Below are 26,754 nucleotides of genomic sequence, written 5' to 3' on the forward strand. Positions count from 1 at the left end.
GGTGGAAATAGCAAGAACAATGAAATCAGTTTTAAATAGCGATATTATGCATTCTATTCAGTTCATCAACACTTTATGGTATCTGCAAATAACACTAGTGAAAAATGTGTACGAATGGTATGTTAATGGTTAAAGTGGGTGTTCATGTTAAGGCCCTGTCCCAGTTCGGCAATTTTTTTAGGCGACTACAGGCGCCGCACGGTTGCCGGGGTGTCGCGGACATGGTCGTGAGTTAACCCAAAGAGTCGTAGCGTTTTTCTGGTCGTCGCTGGATTTTGTGAAGGCATGAGATTTTTCGGCAACTGTTGGCTTGACGCCAATGAGCGTAGCTTGACGTCTCGTGACGTGGGCGCTGTCGTAGGTTGTTGCCAGGTTGTCGCCGGTGCTGACTTCGGCGAATTCCAAGTGTGGACTTGATCTGATCACCCATCAGTGTAATGTGTCCATAAATGATGTTAGGTTTTGTATGTTTTTGCACTTGTATTCTGTTTAAAGTTTGAATTTTAACATTTGAAGTTTGAAGTCTGTTGAAATTTATTGACGTTTATTACAATATTTTTGTATGTTCTTTTTTAAAATTATCTTTTTTAATTTTCTTTTTTAAATTTGACACAAATTTACACAGGACACCAACAAACAGTACATGACTGTACAGGACATATATGCCCCCCCTCCCCATCCCCAAGGCTCAACCCCCCCCACCAAAAAAAACAAGTCTTTGTGCTCAAATGTCACATGTTAACAACAGCAGCATACAAATATAAATAAATGATTATGACTGTGTAGACAATATTTTCAGTTAAAAGAAAAATCTTTAATAAAATCTATAAACATAGAAACATAGAAAATAGGTGCAGGAGTAGGCCATTCAGTCCTTCGAGCCTGCACCGCCATTCAATATGATCATGGCTGATCATCCAACAGTATCCCGTACCTGCCTTCTCTCCATATCCCCCTGATCCCTTTAGCCACAAGGGCCACATCTAACTCCCTCTTAAATATAGCCAATGAACTGGCCTCAACTACCTTCTGAAGCAGAGGATTCCACAGATTCACCACTCTCTGTGTGAAAAAAGACTTTCTCATCTCGGTCCTAAAAGACTTCCCCCTAATCCTTAAACTGTGACCCCTTGTTCTGGACTTCCCCAACATCGGGAACAATCTTCCTGCATCTAGCCTGTCCAATCCCTTAAGAATTTTGTAAGTTTCTATAAGATCCCCCCTCAATCTTCTAAATTCCAGCGAGTACAAGCCGAGTCTATCCAGTCTTTCTTCATATGAAAGTCCTGCCATCCCAGGAATCAATTGGGTGAACCTTCTCTGTACTCCCTCTATGGCAAGAATGTCTTTCCTCAGATTAGGAGACCAAAACTGTACGCAATACTCCAGGTGTGGTCTCACCAATGCCCTGTACAACTGCAGCAGAACCTATCTGCTCCTATACTCAAATCCCCTCACTATGAATGCCAACATACCATTCGCTTTCTTCACTGCCTGCTGCACCTGCATACCTACTTTCAATGACTGGTGTACCACGACACCCAGGTCTCGTTGCATCTCCCCTTCTCCTAATCGGCCACCATTCAGATAATAGTCTGCTTTCCTGTTTTTGCTACCAAAGTGGACAACCTCACATTTATCCACATTATACTGCATCTGCCATGCATTTGCCCACTCACTTAACCTATCCAAGTCACGTTGCAGCCTCCTAGCATCCTCCTCACAGCTAACACTGCCCCCCAGCTTCGTGTCATCCGCAAACTTGGAGATGTTGCATTAAATTGCCTCGTCCAAATCATCAATATATATTGTAAATAGCTGGGGTCCCAGCACTGAGCCTTGCGGTACCCCACTAGTCACTGCCTGCCATTCTGAAAAGGACCCGTTTATTCCTACTCTTTGCTTCCTGTCTGCCAGCCAGTTCTCTATCCACATCAATACTGAACTCACAATACCGTGTGCTTTAAGTTTGCATACTAATCTCTTATGTGGGACCTTGTCGAAAGCCTTTTGGAAGTCCAGATATAACACATCCACTGGTTCTCCCTTATCCACTCTACTAGTTACATCCTCGAAAAATTCTATAAGATTCGTCAGACATGATTTACCTTTCATAAATCCATGCTGACTTTGTCCAATGATTTCACCACTTTCCAAATGTGCTGTTATCCCATCTTTAATAACTGACTCTAGCATTTTCCCCACTACTGACGTTAGACTAACTGGTCTATAATTCCTGGTCTAAAAGGGTTCCAGGTCAGAACAAAGTTTCCGCGGGCCTTGCACCATTTATACCTGATCTTTTCCAGGGGTGAAAAGGAGAGCACCTCCTTTAACCACTGCAAAAAGGATGGAGCTTTTTTTTGACTTCCAGTTAAAAAGAATAAGCCTGCGAGCTAGCAATGATGCGAATGCTAAAGCATTTGCTTGTAAATTTGTAAGCTTACAGTTTGGGGGTGGTATTCCAAAGATAGCTGTGTGCAAATTAGGATTTATAGTCTACTGCAGATATGGGAGAATACCTCAAATATATTTCCCCAGTAGCTGTTGAGAGAGGGACATTTCCAGAACATGTGTCCTACAGAGGCTGGGCTATGGCCACATCTAGGGCAGCCAGGATCTGTGATGGAAAAGATTCTAGCAAGTTTGTCTCTTGAATAATGAAGACGGTGAAGCACTTTAAATTGGATCAACCCATGGCGTATACACTGCGACGAGGTGTGTATACGAATTAAGCTCTCTCGCCACGCCTCGACACCCAGGTCCCTCTCCCATGCCGTTTTTGTTTTGTCCCAGGTTATCTGTTTTAATTCCTGTATTAATGTGTAAATTGTTGAAACGCGTTTCCTGTCAAAGGGGTCCAGCTCCAGAATAGTGTCTAATTGGCTCTTAGTGGACAGATGAGGAAATGAGGGAAACACTGTTTTAGCATAGCTACGTATTTGAAGATACCTAAAAAAATGAGATCTGGGTATATTATGGTTTTCAGCAAGCGTTTCAAAGAAAGTGAGTGAACATTCCGTCAGTAAACAAGTCAGAAAAATATACCAGACCATTCCTCTGCCAATATGAAAATCCAGTGTCTAGCATGGAGGGTGTGAAAAATTGATTATTTGCCACCGGAAAAAGCCTGCTGATACCTTTTAATGCAAAATATTTCCTGAACTGTAGCCATATTTTAAGCAAGGTTTTAACCACCGAGTTTGTCATTTGTATTTTACGATTATAAGGTAGCGGGCAGGTAATTATTGGCAGAGGATCAGATAAGAGTTCCATCTGTGCCCATTCTGTGCCCTGTTTACACTTATATGAATATATCCAATGTAAAAGTTTTACAATATTTGCAGCCCAGTGGTAATAAATAAAGTTAGGCAAACCTAGACCACCCGCCTTCTTAGGAACTTCCAAGTATATTTTCTTCATCCTGGGATTTGAATTGTTCCAAATAAATGATGAGATTAGTCTATCTAATTGCCGAAAAGTTGTCCTAGGTATAAATATGGGGATCATTTGAAAAAGATAGAAATCTAGGTAAAACCGTCATTTTAACGATGTTGATGCGGCCTACTAATGAGAGTGGTAGTGTTGACCACTTTTTGAAGTCCTGTGTTGTTCGTTCTAATAATGATTTAAAGTTATGGCTGTACAAACCTCCCATAGTATGGGTAACTTTGATTCCCAGATAAGTAAATACATTTTTCTCAAGTTTAAATGGGAAGCTGGAGTAGTCGCCGTCAGTGTGATTGATTGGGAACAGCAAGCTCTTTGAGTAATTTATCTTATAACCCGACAGGCGGCCAAAAATCTCTAACATATGCAATAGCTTTGGTATGGAGTCAGTTGGAATGGATATATATATACCAGCAGATCATCCGCCTACAGCGATACTTTATGAGATTTAGCACTTCGAAAGATACCTCTGATACCATCCTCTGTCCTAAAAGCTATAGCAAGTGGTCCTATTGCCAAATCAAATAAGTAGGGAGAGAGGCAGCAGCCTTGCCTGCAGCCCCTGTGGAGCTGGAAGTAGTCAGAGATTATATTGTTGGTCCGCACAGCTGCCATTGGGGCAAAATATAATATTTTAATCCATAACAAGAATGATGGGTCGAAGCCAAGTCTTTTGAGAACAGCAAACAAATATTGCCATTCGACACAGTCGAATGCCTTCTCGGCGTCTAAAGAAATAATTACTTCCGATTGCTCTATGGTGTGAGGTGTATACAATATATTAAGTAGGCGCCGCATGTTATAGAACGACTGCCTGCCCGGTATAAATCCAGTTTGGTCAGGGTTAATAACTTTGAAAACTACTGTTTCAAGACGTGTGGCTAAAATGTTTGTGAAGATTTTATAATCACAATTCAACAAGTTTATAGGGTGGTATGAACCACACAATAGTGGGTCTTTATCTTTTTTAAGTAGGACTGATATGGTTGCCTGCGACATTGTTTGAGGTAGTTTCTGTTGGCTAAAAAATTCCTGATAGAACAATTTAAGTGTTGGAGCCAGTTTGATTGCAAATTCTTTGTATATTTTAATTCGGAAACAGTCTGGTCCTGGGGTTTTGTTGTTCTGCATCGATTTAATTGCTTGTAATATTTCTTCAATTTGTGTCTGGTCGTCTGTGGTAATTTCTGGGATGTGTAGGCTGTCTAAGAAGGCAGGAATACCTGATAAATCACTGAGTGGTTCTGAAGCATAAAGGGAAAAATAAAACTGCTTAAACTGGTCATTGATGGCGTCTGGATCAGAATCAGAATCAGAATCAGAATCAGAATCAGAATCAGAATCAGAATCAGAATCAGAATCAGAATCAGAATCAGAATAACCTTTATTGTCATCCAAAAAAACAAGTCTTTTGGACGAGATTTCGTCACCCACAGTCCAACAATAAGAGCAATAAAAATAAGCAGTAACACACACAATCACAAACCAACACGAAACAAAAAAAAAGAAACAAACATCACAGTGTCTCCTCCAGTCACCTCCTCACTGTGATGGAAGGCCAGAATGTCTTTTCTCTTCCCCTGCCGTCTTCTCCCGCGGTCAGGCTGTTGAATTTGCCACGTTTCAGGCCGCGCCGGTTGGTGAAAGGTCCGCAGCGGGCCGACCCAAGCCCCGCTATTCGGGATGGGCGAAGGCGAAGATGCTGCCACTGCACGTCGGGGTGATCGGGGCGGTCGGGGCTCCCAACATTGAAGCCCCCGCCGGGCAGAGAAAATCCTGCAGCCTATTTCAGGCCGCGCCAGACGGTGGTAGGTCCGCAGCGATTCGTGGCAGGTGAAGACGCTGACTTTACCCCTGGCGATCAGTAGTCTTTACCCCCGGCGATGTTAAAATTTCTGACACAAAAGTAGGTGGTATTGTAGATCGTGAATAGAGATGGTGAATGTAGATGGTTGTCAGAAATCGAGGCAGGATCTTGGGATTGGGCAGGTGGGGTGAGGAATGCTTGATGGAATTTAATACGGAAATGTAATGTGTCACTGTTTGGGAAGTCCAGCATGGTCCGGACCTACACAATGAATGGTAGGGCTCTGGGGAGTGACAGAGTGATAAGCCTTTTTAATTGCATGCATTGTTCTCTCATATACACCCCTGCTGCAAACAGTCGGCACAATCATGGCAAGATGCGAGCAGCCAGCACCGTTTAAAGCAATCTTTTACGCCTTAAAACCAGGTTGCACTTTTAAAGAGGGGGTTGATTGGGGCTGAAACAGGGCCTGGTATATCTTCTGCACATCATTGTGGTCTGTACGACATTGATGGATGACACTAAGTGGTGGAAAGAGGATAGTGGCATTTTCTGAAGATAGACACAAAATGCTGGAGTAACTCATCAGGACAGGCAGCGTCTCTGGATAGAATGAATGGGCGGGGAGTTTTTGCGTCGTGACCCTTTTTCAGGCTCTTTTGAAGAAGGGTCTCGACCCGAAACATCACCCATTCCTTCTCTCCAAAGATGCTGCCTGTCCCGATGAGTTACTCCAGCATTTTGTGTCTATCTTCGGTGTAGGTCTGCATCTGCAGCTCCCTCCTTGGCATTTTCTGAGACTGTTTTGAACATCTTGGTGAAGTCAAGCAGAGAGAGGAGCTTCCTATACGAACCATTGAATTTGTTTGGGTTCAAATGAGTCCGAGTTGCAGAGTTTAAAGTTGTTAACTCTTTCCAGCCTCATCTTTGTTGCTTGAAATACTCAGTTCGGTTTATGTGCACTCATTTATTTCAGCGCATTGAGTCCAATTTTTGTTTGGAGATGAATTTTGTTTGGCTATGTGAAGTTTCTGTGAGCTTAAAGTGCTTGTTTTTATTCCTGAGATATGGTAGTCTTGCAGACTAATTCCAATATACCGTGCCCAATTTTAAATTAATTTAAATTTACACGGCGCAATTGGATTGGAAACTAGATATTGATTTCAAGCTGGTTTAATTATATTGAGTTGTAGAGTCGTTAGTCACACAGCACGGAAACAGGCCCTTTGTCCCAACTGATCCATACCAACCAAGATAGCCAATTAAACCTCTCTCATTAACCTGTGTCTGGCCCGTGCCCCCCAAAGTCTTTCCTATCCACGTACCTGTTCAAATGTCTTTTAAATGTTGTTCTAGTACCTTCCACAACAACAACAACCTCCGACAGCTCGTTCCATGCACCCACGACCTCTGTGTGGAAAAGCTGTCCCTCATTTTCTTATTAAATCATTCCCCGCTCACCTTAAACCTATACCCACTAATTCTTGACAGGCCTACCCTGGGAAAAGGACACTATAGGATTTACCCTGTCTATTCCCATCATGATTTTAAACACATCCAGCTTGATCCAGCAAGAACTGGAGATGCTGGCTAATACACAAAAGACACAAAGTGTTGGAGTAACAGCAGTTCAGGCAGCATCACTGGAGTTCAAGTTCAAGTTCAAGTTCAAAAACACTTTATTTGTCCCCGTGGGGCAATTTACAAAGGCACGTAGAGTAGTGGGACAGGGGTGGTTGGGAGTTGAGGAGCTGAACAGCCTTGGGGACAAAGGTTGCCCTTCTCTGTGTCCCACAACCTGGGCATCGAAGCCGGCATCCTGAGGGGAGCCACTCAAACAGGACATGTGAGGGGTCCTGTAAAATCTTGCCAGCTGACCTTAGCATCTGCTGGTCGCATAGGGCGGAGAGGCCTCTGACAGGGAGTCCAATAACTTTGGATGGATCGGTCCCGTTTCAGGTTGTGACTAACTATTTTAACTCCCCAAGTCCATGTGAATCACATTTAATACACTGCCCCCATCAATACACTTTTTTATCACATTGTACTGCCATCTTATTTTACAATCCATTCAAAACAAAGTGAATAGATATCCCTGCTACTTTTCCCATTCTTCCTTAATTACTCTCCAACATATGCAACTCCTGTGTAGGAAGGAAATGCAGATGCTGGTTTACACTGAAGATAAACACAAAATGCTGCACTAATATATTTTAAACATTTATTAAAACGTTGTTTTTGTTTGTTTATTATGTTACCTATTGAGTACCATGTTTACCGACCTGTTGTGCTGCTGCAAGTAAGAATTTCAGTGGTCTAATTCGTTGTAAATGACAATTAAAGGCAAAATGGGGCAAAAGAGGGGAAGCTATAGGCTGGTTAGCTTGACTTAAGTGGTTGGTAAAATGTTAGAATCCATTATTACGGGTGAGATTTCTGAGTACTTAGAAACACATGATAAAATAGGCTGAAGTCAGCATGGTTTTGTGAAGGGGAAATCTTGCCGGACAAATCTGTTGGAATTCTTGGAGGAAGTAATTAGCAAGATAGACCAAGGTGAGTCAGTGGATGTTGTTTACCACAATTTTCAGAAGGCCTTTGAGAAAGTGCCAGACGTGAGGCTGCAAAACAAGATGAAAGCCCATGGTATTAGAGGGAAGTTGGCTACAAGGTTGGTTGAACGGCACAAGGCAAAGTGAGGGGCTTTTTCTGGTTGGCTGCCAGTGGCAAGTGGTATTCCGCAGGGGTCAGTGTGAGGGCTGCTACTCTTCACGTTGTACATCAATGATTTGGATGAGGGAATTGATGGGTTTGTGGCCAAGCCAACAGTTGATGTAAAGATAGGTGGAGGGGCTGTTAGTGTAGAAAAATCAGGGTGTCTGCAGAAGGACTTGGACGGGTTGGGAAAGTGGCCAAAGAAGTGGCAGATGGAATACAATGCAGCAAAGTGTGCGGTTATGCATTTTGGTAGTAGGAATAAAGGCACAGACTATTTTCTGAATGGGGAGGAGATTCAGGGATTGGAGGTACAAGGGGACTTGGGAGCGCTGGTGCAGAATTTCCAAAAGGTTAATTTGCAGGTTGAATCGGTAGTAAGAAAGATAAATGCATTGTTAGCATTTATTTCAAGAGAACTAGAATATAAAAACAGGGAAGTATTGCTGAGGCTTTATAAGGCACTGGTCAGTCTACATTTGGTGTTTTGTGAGCAGATTTAAGGCCCTATATCTGGGATGTTCTGGCATTGGAGGGGGTCCAGAGGAAGTTTATGAGAATGATCCCAGGAATGATTGGGTTAATGTACGATAAGCATTTGACGGCTCTGTACTCACTGGGGTTTAGAAGAATGAGGGGCAACCTCATTGAAACATACTGAATAGCAAAAGGCCTGGAAAGAGTAGATGTGAAGAGGATGTTTCCACTAGTGGAGAGTCTAGGAGCAGAGGGCATAGCCTCAGAATAAAAAGACGTACCTTTATAAAGGAGATGAGGAGGACTTTCTTTAGTCAGAGGGTGGTAAATCTGTGGAGTTCATTGCTACTGAGGGTTGTGGAGGCCAAGTCATTGGGTATTATTAAAGCAGAGATTGACAGATTCTTGATTAGTAAGGGCGTCAAAAACTTTTTTTAATCTCTTACCTCGACAGAGATGTGATTTGTTTTCCGTATCGTATCTCCGTTCGCACTGCGGCCTAACATCAAGGAGCTGGAGGCCTCTGCTGTAGACTGACTTTGGGAGCTCCAGCCATGGGAGCCTGCAGACCTTTAACATCTCGGAGCTGGCGATCCCTTTGCCAGGGATCGACCTCTGAGCTCCAACCGCGGGAGCCTGCGGACTTTAACATCGTGGAGCTTGTGGTCTCTGGTTAGAGACCGACTTCGAGAGCTCCAGGCTGCAGGAGCTTCGATCGCCCCGACAAGAGAGCTTCAATCGCCCCAAAGTGGGAGCTTCGATCGCCCCGACGCGGGGGCTTCGACCGAAGGCTGCTAGAGCTTCGATCGCCCTGACTGGGGATGGGTTCAACTGCCCCGACCACGGGCGAAAAATGAGGGAAGAAGATTAGACTTTATGGTAATACGAATATCACTGTACCTTAATTGTGTAGGAAAATAACTGCAGATGCTGGTACAAATCGAAGGTATGACAAAAAGCTGGAGTAACTCAGCGTGTCAGGCAGCATCTCTGGAGAGAGGGAATGGGTGACGTTTCGGGTCGAGACCCTTCTTCCATGTGACAATAAAAGACTTTTGAAACCCTTGAAACCTTGAAATATAAATTTGTTCATTCTTGCATATCTTATCCTAATCCCCAACGATACTTTGAAATGCTCAACTACAACTTTCCCTGCGGAATATTTTGTTTTACATTTATTCAGTCAGTACTGAACTTTTATCTCTTAAATGTTGAATTTATTTTGTTTGTAGTGCTTTATTTTAGAAATGCATATTGTTCATCCTTCCCCTGTGAATAATCATACACAATATTTACTACCTGCTGCACAGCAGATTCCAGTTAATTTGTATCTTTAATGATTTATCTTCTTTACTCTAACTGAAATTATATCTATTACATTTTCTCACTACAGCTCTGACTTTTAACTGGCTTTTGGCCCTTCAGTTGCCATCTTACCATATCATGCAATATTTATATAAGAAAATAACTGCAGATGCTGTTACAAATCGATTTATTCACCAAATGCTGGAGTAACTCAGTAGGTCAGGCAGCATCTCGGGAGAGAAGGAATGGGTGACGTTTCGGGTCGAGACCCTTCTTCAGACTGATGTCAGGGGGGCGGGACAAAGGAAGGATATAGGTGGAGACAGGAAGATAGAGGGAGATCTGGGAAGGAGGAGGGGAAGGGAGGGACAGAGGAACTATCTAAAGTTGGAGAAGTCGACGTTCATACCACTGGGCTGCAAACTGCCCAGGCGAAATATGAGGTGCTGTTCCTCCAATTTCCGATGGGCCTCACTATGGCACTGGAGGAGGCCCATGACAGAAAGGTCAGACTGGGAATGGGAGGGAGAGTTAAAGTGCTCGGCCACCGGGAGATCAGTTGCGTTAATGCGGACCGAGCGCAGGTGTTCAGCGAAGCGATCGCCGAGCCTGCGCTTGGTTTCGCCGATGTAAATAAGTTGACATCTAGAGCAGCGGATGCAATAGATGAGGTTGGAGGTGCAGGTGAACCTTTGTCTCACCTGGAAAGACTGTTTGGGTCCTTGGATGGAGTTGAGGGGGGAGGAAAAGGGACAGGTGTTGCATCTCGTGCGGTTGCAGGGGAAAGTGCCCGGGGTTGGGGTGGTTTGGGTAGGAAGGGATGAGTGGACCAGGGAGTTACGGAGGGAACGGTCTCTGCGGAATGCAGAGAGGGGACGGGATGGGAAGATATGGCCAGTGGTGGGGTCCCGTTGTAGGTGACGGAAATGTTGGTGGATGATATGTTTGATCCGCTGGCTGGTGGGGTGGAAGGTGAGAACGAGGGGGATTCTGTCCTTGTTGTGAGTGGGGGGAAGGGAAGCATGAGCGGAGCTGCGGGATGTAGAAGAGACCCTAGTGAGAGCCTCATCTATAATGGAGGAGGGGAAGCCCCGTTTCCTGAAGAACGAGGACATCTCGGAAGCCCTAGTGTGAAACACCTCATCCCGGGCGCAGATGCGGCGTAGACGGAGGAATTGGGAGTAGGGGATAGACTTTTTGCAGGGGACTGGGTGGGAAGAAGTGTAGTCCAGATAGCTGTGCGAGTCAGTGGGTTTGTAGTAAATGTCCGTCACTAGTCTGTCTCCTGCGATGGAGATGGTGAGGTCCAGAAATGGGAGGGAGATGTCGGAGATGGTCCAGGTATATTTAAGGGCAGGATGGAAATTGGAGGTGAAGTGTATGAAGTCAGTGAGTTCTGCATGGGTGCAAGAGGTAGCACCAGTGCAGTCATCGATGTAGCGGAGGTAGAGTTCGGGGATGGGGCCAGTGTACGTCTGGAACAGGGATTGTTCGACGTACCCGACAAAGAGGCAGGCGTAGCTAGGGCCCGTGCGAGTGCCCATAGCTATGCCTCTGGTTTGGAGGAAGTGGGAGGAGTCAAAGGAGAAGTGCAATATCATGCAATATTTAGTTTAGTTTAGTTTAGAGATACAGCGTGGAAACAGGCTCACCGAGTCTGCACTGTCCAGCGATCCCTGCACACTAACACTATCCTATACTATGGACAATTTTTGCATTTATACCAAGCCAATTAACCTACAAACCTGTACGTCTTTGGATTGTGTGAGAGGAAACCGAAGTTCTCATAGAAAACCCAGTCATGTCACGGGGAGAACGTACAATCTCCATACAGACAGGCACCCGAAGTTAGGATCAAACCCGAGTCTCTGGCACTGTAAGTGCTGTAAGGCAGCAACTCTATTCTTGAATCATTTCACTGTTCACTGTTCTTGAATCATTTCCTCTTGTTTCCACACTGAATTTGTACTTGGTTAAATTCTAAATAAATTTAAGTTAGTGGGACAATATTTTGTTTTGAAGAGAGGACCAGACTAAAAATGTGAATTATCTACAGTCTAAGGACAACTCATGCGAATGCTAAACTCCTGCTCTTCCTGACCGAGCTCCTTGCTGCCATCATTTTGATCACTCTCCTGCGTTTATATTCATGTCTCGCACTTTGATGCAAACTGCAGATTAAGGGACTGTTTCTGAGTGAAATGCAAGCATTTGTTGCAGGGTACAGAGGTGATTTTATAAATGACAACGGTAAAACCAAAAGATGGTCTGCTCTGGCGGCTCAAATTAAATCTGTGTGGGTTATGTGATGAGAATTATATTTCTGACTCCTGGATGGTCTTGAACTTGAGCACTCTGGAATCGAGGTTCTCTAATAGTGCAATGACTTTGATTTCCTGGATCACTTATGAAACATGTTTGAATGGTTCTCCTTTGGAACAGCGTTGCTGTTAAACTTTGATACAGTCATGCTTTGCATTTATTAATTTTGATTCCACTTAGTTAATTGGGAATAGTGATCAATGTGTTCTTTGATACTATTTCCATGTCTTCATAAGCTGTTTTTTCTCACGCTGAGTTAGTGTATATGTGTAGCATAGCACCAATACTGTTGGCCTGATTATGTTAGAAATACATTGCTTAGTGATATGGTCTCAGGACAAGTCCATTCACAACTGAAATTAGGATAAACTGTGAATTGTTTAAATTCTTCTCTTCAGAGACATATGGATAATGTTATTGAGTATTTACAAGAAAAAAGACTGGGTTTTTCTGATACTGAAGGAAAGAGTTATTTATTTATCGGATGCAGATATCACTGGCGTTGCTGACATTTATTAACATCGTTAATTGCCTTGGAATCGAGGAGACTGTTAAGAGTCAATTGTAGGGACATACGGATTGGCCAGGGGGTCTCGAACCCTCGGATTGGCTAACGGGTCACGTGGTGCGGGAGCGCGAGGTATTAGAGTGTCTGCCGCCAAACTAGAGAGATTAGATTAGCAAGTTAAGTAGTGTGTGTCCAAACTAAGTGCGTTGCGTTTTGTCACGGTTTTTACCAAGAATAAAGTCTTTTGATAACATCGCTCGATTTCGACTCGCTACATTGGTGACCCCGAACGTAAGATTTGAAGATCACAGCAGCATGTCGCAGGTGGGAGCGAGCGCGGGCGAGGTTCATCTACCGCCGTTCTGGGCCCATCAGCCGCACCTGTGGTTTGTGCAGGCGGAATCCCAGTTCCATCTTAAGAGGGTGGAGGAAGACCAGGAGAAGTTCCACCACCTGGTGAGCTGTTTGCAGCCGGAGGTGGCCGCGCGGGTGGGTCAGTACCTGACCAGTCCACCCCAAACAGAGCAGTACGTGGGGCTCAAGAGGCTCCTACTGAGGACTTTCGTTTGGAGCCAGAACCAGCGGGCTCTGAAGCTCCTCTATTTACCAGAGCTGGGGCAGTGGCTGCCGTCGGAGTTGATGACCGAGATGCTGATATTGATGGGTGACCATCAGCCGTACATGGTTTTCGAAGCGGCTTTTCGGGAGAAACTACCCAGGGACGTCAGTTTGGTGTTGGCGGACGTCTCGTTTGAAGATCCGTTAGCGTTCGCCGAGAAAGCCGACGCGCTCGTCAGGGAGCGACACACCCGAGACGACTCGGTTAATCGGGTCTCGAGGACCAGCGGCAGTCGGCGGAGCGGCCGAGAGAGCGACGCATCGGCCGCTATTTCGCAGTCAGCCCGCCAAGAAGGGGCTGCGGCGCCTGTTTATTGGCAGCGGGCTCGAGCAACAGGGCCGAATAGGCGTGGCTGGTGTTTCTTCCATCAGCGGTGGGGCAGTGAGGCCCGAAGCTGCAGACCCCCGTGTTCGTTTCCGGGAAATGCCTGGGCCGATCGAATGTAGAGGCAGTTTCGATTGGCCGCAACTGCCGCCTCTACGCGACGGACCAAGGTACCGGGATCGTCTTTCTGGTGGATACGGGAGCAGTTGTGAGTACTGTGCCCCCCTACGGCTGTGAAGTTCAAGCGGGGGGGAAGGGCCCGCCCCTCATTGCGGTGAACGGTAGCCCCATCCGCACTTACGGTAAAAGGGCTATGTCCCTGTCCTTCGAGTCCAGGACCTACCGTTGGGATTTCATCGTTGCAGATGTGGGCCAGGCCATTTTGGGTGCGGATTTCCTATGGCTGTTTTCGTTGGTCGTAGACGTCCGCAGGAGGGGCCTGCAACCCTCGGCTTGCGGGACTGTGATTTCGTGTTCCTTCGGAAAGATTCCCACCGCCCCCCTCTTCGGCCAGTTTACCAGGGCCCGTTCCAGGTGCTGAAAAGAGGGACTGTCACCTTCACCTTGCAGGTGGGATATTGCCAGGAGCTCGTTTCAGTACCCGCCTCCAGCCGGCCCACTTGGACCAGGACCGCCCCGTGTCGGTGGCCCAACCTCCGCGCCGGGGCCGGCCTGTGGCCGCCCCACTGGTCCCGCCAGCGGCGCCTTGTTTGCCAGCTCTTGGCCCCCCGCCGCCTATGGTTGGGCCCGGGCCGCCGTTGCCGATCAAGCGCTCCCCGTCACCTACACCCTCCGCTCCCGTGGCCCCTCCATCGCCTCTAGCGGCTGCGTCCTCCCCGCCTCCTGTCATGCTGGCGGTATCGGTTTCCCCCCTCCGTACGCGTTCCGGGCGGGAGGTTCGGGCGCCCGTGAGGTATGGTTTCGAGGGTTCTGGGGGGGGTCATGTAGGGACATATGGATTGGCCAGGGGGTCTCGAACCCTCGGATTGGCTAACGGGTCACGTGGTGCGGGAGCGCGAGGTATTAGAGTGTCTGGCGCCAAACTAGAGAGATTAGATTAGCAAGTTAAGTAGTGTGTGTCCAAACTTAGTGCGTTGCGTTTTGTCACGGTTTTTACCAAGAATAAAGTCTTTTGATAACATCGCTCGATTTGGACTCGCTACACAGTCACATTTCTGTGTGTCTGTAATCACGTACAGGCCAGACTGGATAATGGTGGCAGATTTCCTTTCTTGGAGAAACATAATGTACTGGATGGAGTTTGATGGCAATTTAAGAGTTTCATAACTATGGTTACTGAGGCAGCTCTTTTTACTAAATACTCCAGATTTATTTGATGACCTGAACTTACTGCAGACTCACGTCTCTGAAATTATCCATGTCACTACCTGCCATACTAAAACTTACCTGCTATGATCCATTAAAAGGCAGGTATGTAGTGTATACATACACTATGTGACTATTGTAGCAAATACTCGTAAAATAATTTTTTACAATGTGAAATAATTTGCTTTTGTTCTAACTGAATGGAGAAATAGGCTGAAAGGGCCGGTATTTGCTCCAATTTCTGAAGCTCAGTGAAGGCTGTAATGACCTGTAAGTCGCACTTTATAAAATGGTAGAAATTGGTACAACAATTTTAGATTGTGCAACAATCTAAGGGATTGCACACAAGAGATTGTGCAACAACTTTATAAAATGGTAGAAATTGGTACAAAGGAGGAATTTCCTTGAGTTAATTGTGACAGTTCTTTGTTAATTAATTCCATTCCTCAGCTTTCTTCACCTTTCACTGTTTCGAATATTTGTATGTGCGTTTCTGCTACAATCTGCAATGGTTTCCACCGCAGGCATTCCTGGTGGAAAAGAATTCCTGCAACTCTGTTCATGGCAACAAATTCTGAAGACCACTTTATCAAAAATAAGGAGCTTAACAGAAAACACGGAGCTGGTAAAAATAACAAACATAAATCCTCTCAGAGTGATGAGCAGAGCTTTCTCAAAGTGAACGTAACTGACAAAAAAATGGCAGTGAAGCAAATAGTAATTAGTATATTGCACATCTTGAAATCCAGAATAAAAAACACGAAAAAACCTGCTGTTAATAACTATGAATGCTAATTCATTAGAATCTGATGAATGATCATCAACCTTAAAAGTTGACTCTATTTCTCTCTCTGTGGGTTCTGTCTGTTTAGCTGAGTATTTCCATCTCAAAATTCCAGAGAATTGCTGTGTTTTGATTTAGTAATTCCCCCCCCCCCCCCCCCCCCCACCCCCCAACCACCTCATTCTCTCTGATGTTCTTTGACTTTCAGTAAGCAGTGAACCTCACTACATTGGGGAAGCAATATAATTTGGGCCGATTATATTTGCATTGAATGTGTATAAATCAATTTTGGAGTAGTTTATAACATTTGTGGTGTATTGTAAATGCCAGGCTGTTGGTGTTCACTTTCTGGTTGGCATCAGTGTATGTTAAACTAGAGGAGAAACCTAGACTATTTGCTCCATCTTCTGAAGCATAAAAGCACAAATTCTCAGCCATTGCTCAGGTTAGCATAACACATAGAGTAAGTATTGAAAGTGTAAAATTGGTATGATTTTCTTAAAGCAGTTGTTATAATTAAAGGATGGTATGTTATTTCATCTCTGGGGATATTGGTTTCACAGATATTTCCTTTGTTCTTCATAGGGCAGGCAGATCCTGATAACATGCTGGGAGCTGCAGGTGTCACTGAGCAGATAATGATGAAGCCATCCTGCTTAAATTGATAAATTTTACTGACTCAGAAGAACAAACTCCAACACGGCGAAATGACCTGGAATTAATAATAAGTCATAAAAGAGATTTAAAACTGCCTCGGCACTTTGAAGTTAAAAGTGCCAGAAATTGTGTGAAACGGGCATTTTGGAAATAATGACCCAATTACTGAGTGGAAATTATTTCAACTTGTTCGAAAAACATTTTCTACATTGGTTCTCTCATTCCTTCTCTCCTGAGATGCTGCCAGACCTGCTGAGTTACTCCAGCATTTTGTGAAATAAAAACCTTCGATTTGTACCAGCATCTGCAGTTATTTTCTTACACTTTTTTCTACATTGGTAATTTAATAGAAAGTTAGTCATTTAAAACAATAAATAAATTAGTGCCGGCTAATTTTACATTTATTCTCATTAGAAATTTCAAAAGACTTTTTTTTGTGGGAGGTGTTACATTTTGATCTGAAGGCCATTTTATGATTCTAAAAATGTATTGAAACTGACGTGTTATTTGAGAAATTAACGTAATCCTTTTCATCAACCCTATCTGTATATTATTAGAACTTTTAAGTCTGGTAAATCTCTGATGTGTTAGTAAGCCTCAGGGATCAGAAATTTCACATTCTGTAATGTGTCCATTCCTCTACGATGAATCATGAAATGAGACAGAGTATAAGGTCACTCAGCCTGAGGAGTTGTACCCAGCTGCTGGGAGATGCAGAAGCATGGGATCTATTTTCTAGCCATTTTCCCAAAGACTTCCATCTTTCCATCCCTCAACTCTTTAGAAACATAGAAATATAGAAAATAGGTGCAGGAGTAGGCCATTCGGCCCTTCGAGCCTGCACCGCCATTCAATATGATCATGGCTGATCATCCAACTCAGTATCCCGTACCTGCCTTCTCTCCATACCCCCTGATCCCTTTAGCCACAAGGGCCACATCTAACTCCCTCTTAAATATAGCCAATGAACTGGCCTCAACTACCTTCTGTGGCAGAGAATTTCACAGACTCACCACTCTCTGTGTGAAAAAAAAAGTTCTCATCTCGGTCCTAAAAGACTTCCCCCTTATCCTTAAACTGTGACCGCTTGTTCTGGACTTCCCCAACATCGGGAACAATCTTCCTGCATCTAGCCTGTCCAACCCCTTAAGAATTTTGTAAGTTTCTATAAGATCCCCCTCAATCTTCTCAATTCCAGCGAGTACAAGCCGAGTCTATCCAATCTTTCTTCATATGAAAGTCCTGCCATCCCAGGAATCAATCTGGTGAACCTTCTCTGTACTCCCTCTATGGCAAGAATGTCTTTCCTCAGATTAGGAGACCAAAACTGTACGCAATACTCCAGGTGTGGTCTCACCAATGCCCTGTACAACTGCAGCAGAACCTCCCTGCTCCTATACTCAAATCCCCTCGCTATGAATGCCAGCATACCATTTGCTTTCTTCACTGCCTGCTGCACCTGCATGCCTACTTTCAATGACTGGTGTACCACGACACCCAGGTCTCGTTGCATCTCCCCTTCTCCTAATCGACCACCATTCAGATAATAAGTTATTTATTCAAATAACTTTTCAGAAGGGATGTCTAATTTAGTTTAGTTTAATTTATTGTCACATGTAGCGAGGTAGAGTGAAAAGCTTTTGTTGCATGCTCTCCAGTCAGCGGAAAGACAGTACATGATTACAATCGAGCCATTTACAGTGTACAGATATGTGATAAGGGAATAACGTTTAGTGCAAGGTAAAGCCAGCAAGGTCTGATCAAAGATCGTCCGAGGCTCACCAATGAGGTAGGTAGTAGTTCAGGACTGCTCTCTGGTTGTGGTAGGATGGTTCAGTTGCCTGATAGCAGCTGGGAACAAAACTGCCCCTGAATCTGGTGGTTTCACACTTCTATACCTTTTGCCCGATGGCAGAGGGGGGAAGAGGGACTGGCCGGGGTGAAACTCATCCTTGATGATGCTGCTGGCCTTGCCGAGGCAGCATGAGGGGTAGATGGAGTCAATGGAAGGACAGTTGGTTTGTGTGATGGTCTGGGCTGCGTCCACATTTCGCGGCAATTTCTTGCGGTCTGGGATGGAGCTGCTCCCAAACCAAGCTGTGATGCATCCTGATAAAATCATCTGTATGTGTAGAAGTCGCTGAGAGTTGCAGGGGACATGCTGAACTTCCTAAGCCTTCTACGGAAGTAGAGGCGTTAGTGTGCTTTCTTGGTCGTTGCTTCAATCAGGGTGGTCCAGGTGAAGTTGTTGGTCATATTGACTTCCAGGAATTGGAAGTTTTCAACCGTCACTGCTTCGGCGCCATCAATACAAACAGCGGAGTATATGTACCGCTTCGCTTCCTGAAGGTAGGCACAAAATGCTGGAGTAACTCAACGGGTCAGGCAGCGTCTCAGGAGAGAAGGAATGGGTGACGTTTCGGGTCAAGACCCTTCTTCGCTTCCTGAAGTCGATCACTATCGACCTGATGAATCTACCGTTGCCCTCTAATCTGCCAGGTCATAACTAATTGCTGATGATAGCAAATGATTCCTATTGCATTTGAATTAATTTGGCTTATTAACCATAGTTACGAAACCTCCTGCAGTGGAAGCTATATCTTAGTATTCACTCTGTCAGGATCCTTGATGACTTTGAACAACTACATCAAATCACTGCTTCAGGGCGAAAATTCATTCCTGCAGAGAATTCATTCCTGCAGAGAATCCTCCGTTCCATTACCCCACAGAATCAATTTCAAGCTCCTCCTATTCACGTATAAAGCCCTAAATGGACACTCCCCCCCTACATCAAAAATCTTCTAACCCCCCTCTCTAACTCCAGGTCCCTCAGGTCGGCCGACTTGGGGCTACTCACTATCCCGCGGTCTAGGCTTTTGCGGTTGCAGCTCCTAGACTGTGGAACAGCATCCCTCTCCCCATCAGAACTGCCCCCTCCATCGACTCCTTTAAGTCCAGGCTCAAACCCTATTTCTACTCCCTTGCGTTTGAGGCTCATTGAGGAGGCGCTGTGAACTGTTTGCGTGCTACTGTATGTTTTCATTTTTTTTTCTATTGGAACCTAATCAAATGTACAGCACTTTGGTCAACGTGGGTTGTTTTTAAATGTGCTATACAAATAAAATTGACTTGACTTGACTTGACTAATTCTAACTCAAACTGTTTGGCAAGAAATTACTGTAGTTCAGACGACTCAAGAAAACAGCGCTGAAGTTTTGAAATGTGGTTGCTCCAGGGTGGGGTAATTTTGTGCACAGAAAGACTGGATAGACTCGGCTTGTACTCGTTGGAATTTAGAAGATTGAGGGGGGATCTTATAGAAACTTACAAAATTCTTAAGGGGTTGGACAGGCTAGATGCAGGAAGATTGTTCCCGATGTTGGGGAAGTCCAGAACAAGGGGTCACAGTTTAAGGATAAGGGGGAAGTCTTTTAGGACCCAGATGAGAACGTTTTTTTTCACACAGAGAGTGGTGAATCTGTGGAATTTTCTGCCACAGAAGGTAGTTGAGGGCAGTTCATTGGCTATATTTAAGAGGGAGTTAGATGTGGCCCTTGTGGCTAAAGAGATCAGGGGGTATGGAGAGAAGGCAGGTACGGGATAGTGAGTTGGATGATCAGCCATGGTCATATTGAATGGCGGTGCAGGCTCGAAGGGCCGAATGGCCTACTCCTGCACCTATTTTCTATTTTTCTATGTTTCTATATCTGGCTGCCTCGTTGTCAGTCGGGAAATCAGTCTTCGGTTTTCTTTAATGAGATTACTGAAATGAGCTCGCTACAGCTTTCTTTCCAGCAAAAAAGATTCCCCAAATCTACTGTAATCAAAGTGCAATCAAAATGTATCCTTGAAAAACCCCCACAATTCTTCCTTACTCATAGAACCACCAAGGCCTATTGTCAGGTCATTTTCCCCCGAAATTATGCTGTTTAAAGAATGAGCATTTGAACTGCATTTGAGTCCTTACTGAGGACTGTGAGCTCCTTTGATAAATGTAACCTAATTTGTGGCTTTGCCCCTGGAGGTTAGTATTATAATCCCTTTCAGCTTGCTGGGCTCAATAGATTGAAGGAGAATTTTACACTTTAGTGTCACAGAGTCATAGACTTATAGAGCACAGAAACAGCATTTTAGAAACATAGAAACATAGAAAATAGGTGCAGGAGGAGTCCATTTGGCCCTTCGAGCCAGCACCACTATTCATTGTGATCATGGCTGATCATCCACAATCAGTAACCTGTGCCTGCCTTCTCCCCATATCCCTTAGTTCCGCTAGCCCCTAGAGCTCTATCTAACTCTCTTTTAAATTCATCCAGTGAATTGGCCTCGACTGTAAATTGTAAAAAACCTTTATTGTCACTACACAAAGTACAGCGAAATTAAAGCAGTCCAGATGATGCAATCACACACAGCAGACAGTACAAAGGATAAACCTTTATCCATAACAAGCTAAACCTAATCTACTGAATTAAACAAACTGACCTCTAATACAATATAGACAAAACAATTACAATACGGTCGAGGCAGTGTACAGTGCAATCAAGACAGCAAGTTATTGCACAGCAATGAGAGCTAACATATTGCAAGTGCCGTTTAAAAAAATTAATAAATAAAAGAAATAATGTAATTAAATATAAGGTGCGGTCGGTTGTAACATGTAATAAGTTTAGCAAATGTTAACAATATAAGTGCAGTAGAATGTAAACTTGTATTAAATTGAGGCTTATGTTTTCTGACAAGTAACTGACAGTGTTCCGATCAGTTCCGTTCCTTCCCTTCAGTTTTATGTGAGTGTCTGGCAGTGTTCAGCTCACGTATGACACTGGGGTAGAAACTGTTCTTGAGTCCATTAGTCCGTGATGTAATGGACCTGAACCGTCTACCAGAGGGCAGCAGTTGGAGCAGCTGATGACCAGGGTGGGAAGGATCCCTCAGGATGTTGGCTGCTCTGCTGAGGCAGCGGAGGGAGTAAAGTTCCTCTAGAGAGGGCAGTGGGCAACCAATGATTTTCTTTGCAGAGTTGATGACCCTCTGAAGGGCTTTCTTGTCTGCCTCTGAGCTGCTGGTGTACCACATAGAAATACAGTACTTCAGCACACTCTCGATGGTGCAATGGTAGAAAGTCACTTGCAGCTGCTCTTGCAGGTTGTTCTTCCTGAGGATCCTCAGAAAGTAGAGCCGCTGCTGTGCCTTTTTGACTGCCGCTATGGTGTTTGTGGTCCAGGAGAGATCCTCAGCAATATGCGTGCCCAGGAACTTGAAGGCAGGGACCCTTTCCACACAAACCCCGCTGATATGCAGTGGTGTGTAGCCCGTATTGTGTCTTCGGAAGTCTATTATGAGTTCTTTTGTCTTGGAAGGATTCAGAGCCAGATTGTTTTCCGCACACCATCCTATCAGTTTTTGGACTTCATCTCTGTAGGCTGTCTCGTCATCTCCTGAGACGAGTCCAACCACAGTCGTGTCATCCGCAAACTTGATGATGGCGTTGGTAGGATGAGTGGGGGTGCAGTCATGGGTGTAAAGGGCGTAGAGAAGAGGGCTCAACACGCATCCTTGTGGGCAGCCGGTGCTGATTGTGAGAGTGGAGGATGTGTGAGGGCCTAATCTGACCATCTGGGGCCGATTGGTCAGGAAGTCCTTAATCCAGTTACAGATAGATTGGGAGAGTCCTAAATCAGTTAGTTTAGAAACCAGTCTGTCCGTGATGACCGTGTTAAATGCTGAACTATAATTTATGAAGAGCATCCTCACGTAACTGCCCTGCCGCTCAAGATGGGTCAGTGCGGTGTGTAGGGCAGTAGTAATGGCGTCCTCTGTAGACCTGTTTGATCTGTAAGCGAATTGGTGTGGGTCGATAGTGGCTGAGAGGCTGGCTTTGATGTGCTGCTGGACCAGCTTCTCAAAGCACTTCATAATGACTGGGGTTAGTGCAACAGGACGGTAGTCGTTGAGATCACGGATGACTGGTTTCTTTGGCAGTGGGATTATTGTTGCGGATTTCAGGCAGGATGGGATGATGGCTTTGGACAGGGACAGGTTAAAGATCTTCGTGAAGACCGCTGAGAGCTGGTCTGCACATTCTTTCAACACCCTTCCCGTCACTCCATCCGGGCCTGCAGCCTTCCTTGTGTTGACAGCCCTGAGCACACGCCTCACCTCATGCTCCTGTACCGTGAGCGTGTGGCTGTTGAAGGCAGGTGTAGATGGTGTAACTAACTTTGCCGCTCTCACCTCAAAGCGGGCAAAGAAGCCATTAAGTTCCTCTGCCATCGAGGCGTTTGCATCAGCGATCTTGTAGTTGCTGGTTTTGTAATTTGTGAGGTGCTGGATTCCCTCCAAAGTTGTCGTGGGTCCTTGTGGGTGAAGTGGTCCTCAATCTCCTTTTTGTGATTTCCTTTTGCTCTTTTGATGGCTCTCTTAAGGTTGGCTCTAGCCACGCTGTAGAGGGCTTTGTCCTTGGACCTAAAGGCAGCATTACGATCCTTTAAGATAGTTCTGACCTCCTTTGTCATCCAGGGTTTCTGGTTTGAGTGCACCCGGATGCATTTGTCGACAGTGACAATGTCAACACAGTTCTTAATGTAACAGAGTACTGTTGATGTGTACTCCTCCAAATCCTAGTCCTCAAAAATGTCCCAATTAGTCCTTTCAAAGCAATCCTGAAGCTGCGAGGATGCTCCTTCAGGCCACATTTTAACAACTTTGATGGCAGGGGGGGCTTTCCTTCTTAAGGGGGTGCATGCTGGGGTTAGGAGTATGGATAGGTGGTCTGATTGTCCCAAGTGAGGTAGCGATGTTGTCCTGTAGCCTCTCTTGATGTTTGAATAGGCTTTGTCCAAAGTATTTTTCCCCCTGGTTGCAACATTTAATGTGTTGATGAAATTTCGGGAGAACTGCTTTTAAGTCTGCGTGGTTGAAATCACCGGCTATAATATGGACAGCCTCGGGATAAGTCTTCTGTTGAGAGTTTATGGCGTTTAGTAGGTAGCCTTGAGCTGTGCTAGCATTAGCGTCCGGTGGAATGTAAACAGCTGTAACAGTTATAGTGGTAAACTCCCGAGGAAGGTAAAAGGGCCTGCATTTGACCGTTAGGTATTCCAGATCAGGAGAACAATGGCTGTCTACGATGTTGGTATTAGTACACCAGTCGTTGTGTACGTAGATACAAACCCCACCGCCCTTGGTCTTACCGGAGTCTTTGTTTCTGTCCCAACGGAACGCTGTGCGGTCTGCTAGCTCCATGGCAGCATCGGGTGTGAGCGAGTTTAACCACGTCTCTGTTATTAGTAGGATGCAGCAGTCTTTTATGAGGTTGTTCGTGGAAATCTGTAGATGTAATTCGTCCATTTTGTTGATGATGGATCTGGCGTTAGTAAGAAATACGCTGGGAAGAGGTGGTTTATGCGGTTGTTTCTTTAGTCTAGCAAGTAGACCCGACCGGCATCCCCGCTTTTGTTTCCTGTATCTCCTCCTCCTCCTCCTCCTTCGACGTTCGCCAAGGTCGAAAACAATCCACGGAGAGCCCGGTGTTCTGGCAATCTCCTCCGGTATGTTGTGTGATTGCAGAAATTCGCTTGTAATTCCTTGGTTGCTTCGTTGTCCTCTATTTAAAATATTTAAAATATCTGGTCGACTATAGCTGTAGCTGTAATTACAGCTGTAACTGTAATTTGCCCAACAGAACTCAACATTAACAAGTAGGCAAAACAAACAAAACACACTTAAATAGCACCGAGCTGGAGAGCTTATAGCCGCTGCATCTGAGCGCACCGCCATCCTAACCTTCTATGGCAGAGAATGCCACAAATTCACAACGCTGGGTGAAAAGTTTTTTTTCTTCTCAGTTTTAAAAGGCCTCCCCTTTATTTTGTGACCCCTGGTTCAGGACTCCCCCAACATTGGGAACATTTTTTCCTGCATCTAGTTTGTCCAGTCCATTTATAATTTTATACGTTTCTATAAGATCCCCTCTCATCCTTCTAAACTCCAGTGAATTGACTTTGGCCAATTTGTTCATGCCGACCAAGTTGTTTCACCAAGCTAGTCTAATTGATCTATCTGAGCTAACCCGCACCTGTATCCATCTCTACCATTTCCTTTGGAAGCTCATTCCATTTATGGACCACCCTCTGTGTGGAAAACCCAACAGTGTGCGTTTCATCACCATTTTACATGGGGCGACCCAACCATGTTCTGCAAATTTGCATTTGAAGCTATGTATAAATAGCCTTGTATTGTGGGCGACCCACTGTGCTACTATAACGCTAAAAGGACACGGAACAACTGCTCAGACCACAACCTTTTCTGATAGTGCGGTATATAAAGTTGGGCAGAGTTTAAGCAATAATTCTTAAATTATTAACATAAATCCCACACCTGTTCTAGGTTTAGCCATTTTCTCAACTTGACCTCATGCCTTCAAGGATTTATCTACATATACCCAAAATGTTCCCTTTTTGCTCATACTTTTATGCAGTTCCAGATTTTTCAAAACAGAATATTTTGTTTGCTTTCATATACATACTAGTTAGAAGTAAGCAGCCATATTCTATTGCGCCCATGAGGAGTGGAACATCATTATTTAGAGTTGTATCTGAACCTAAGCAGACTGGAGGTGATTTTGGATTGAGTTCAATCAAGTTGTCTTTGGAACCACAATATGTTGCATTAGAGGGCTTTAACAACAAGTAAAGCTCAATTGGATAGATAGTTAATGTTTAGCCAGTCCATGCTCGCTTGAGTTCAAAGTGGCGAGACCTACTCATTATATTATGTCATTTTTGTGAAATATAACAATGGCTCACCAAAGTGCATGACTCCTTTTAATGATATCACTATCAATGAATGGTACATGGTGTTATTGACTTTTTGAAATGAATACGATTTCCCCTGCTCAGCCACAATAACAATTACTAGGCTGGTTCCACCTTAATCTTTCTGGATCTTCATTGGAATTTCTATGTGGTTGCTAAAATTCCATTGTTAGAAATATAAAAGTAAATCTGTTCATTCAGCAAAGAATGGGGATATGTCTTCAGAATTTACTGTCAACAAAATAAACAGAACTGAAGATTACAAGCAGCAGGACTATTGGATTTTTCTTAATTCATCTTTCTACTGTAGATCTCTAGTGGCATTTCTACCATAACAACACATGGATTTTATAGTCATAGAGTCTTAGAGTGATACAGTGTGGAAACAGGCCCTTCAGCCTAACTTGCCCACACCTGCCAACATGTCCCGGCTGCACTTCCCATCTGCCCGCATTTGGTTCATATCCCCCAAACCAGTCCTATCCATGTACCTGTCTAACTGTTTCTTAAATGTGAGATAATCCCAGCCTCAACTACCTCCTCTGGCAGCTTGTTCCATACACCCACCGCCCTTTGTGTGAAAATGTTACCCCTCAGATTCCTATTAAATCTTTTCCCCTTCACCTTGAACCTATGTTATCTGGTCCCCGATTCACGTACTCTGGGCAATAGATTCTGTGCATCTACCAGATCTATTCCTCTCACGATATTATACTCCTCAATAAGATCACCCCTCATCCTCCTGTGCTCCAAGGAATAGAGTCCCAGCCTACTCAACCTCTCCCTATATTGAGACCTTCGAGCCCTGGCAACATCTTTGTAAATCTTCTCTGTATCATTTCCAGCTTAACAACATCTTTCCAATAACATGGTGCCCAGAACTGAACACAATACTCTCAATGCGGTCTCAGCAGCGTCTTAGACAACTGCAACATGATCTCTCAACTTCTATTCTTAAATGGGATGTATGGATGTATTAAAGTTGCGACATTGCTATCGGGACTGTTAAGTATGATGGGTATTGTTTTGGCAACCTTTATCTGAATTGCGAAACCTTCTTATTTTTCAATGCCACAAAATAATTGTAAAGCAATATACCATAAACAAAATGCCTACATCTTTTTCTTATAATGGACCAAGTTTCATAGAATGCCTGTTTTTTGGTAATCTAATTGGAAACACTGGCAAATAATCGGCGCATACAGCAATGACACATTTTGTACTGATGTAGCTATTGAAATGAAGATAGATTATGGATTAGAATTATAACTTGATAATCTTCCGCATGGTAGGCTGCTCTGGAAAGTTAGATCGCATGGGATCCAGGGAGAGCTAGCCGACTGGATAGAGAATTGGCTTTGTGAAATTAAGCAGAGGGTGGTGATGGAAGGTTGTTTTTCAGACTGGAGGCCTGTCGTTAGTGGTGTGCCTCAGGGATCTGTGCTGGGCCCATTGTTGTTTTGTAGTTTCCATCAACGATTTGGATAAGAATGTACAAGGTGTAATTAGTAAGCTTGCAGATGACTCTATGATGGGTTATATCGTAGTTAGCAAAGAAGGTTATCAAAAATTACAGCAGGATCTTGATCAGTTGAGCAAGGGGGCTGAGGAATGGTCAATGGAGTTTGATGCAGATAAGTGCAT

Source organism: Rhinoraja longicauda, chromosome 16, assembly GCF_053455715.1.
Source record: "Rhinoraja longicauda isolate Sanriku21f chromosome 16, sRhiLon1.1, whole genome shotgun sequence".
NCBI lineage: Eukaryota > Metazoa > Chordata > Chondrichthyes > Rajiformes > Arhynchobatidae > Rhinoraja > Rhinoraja longicauda.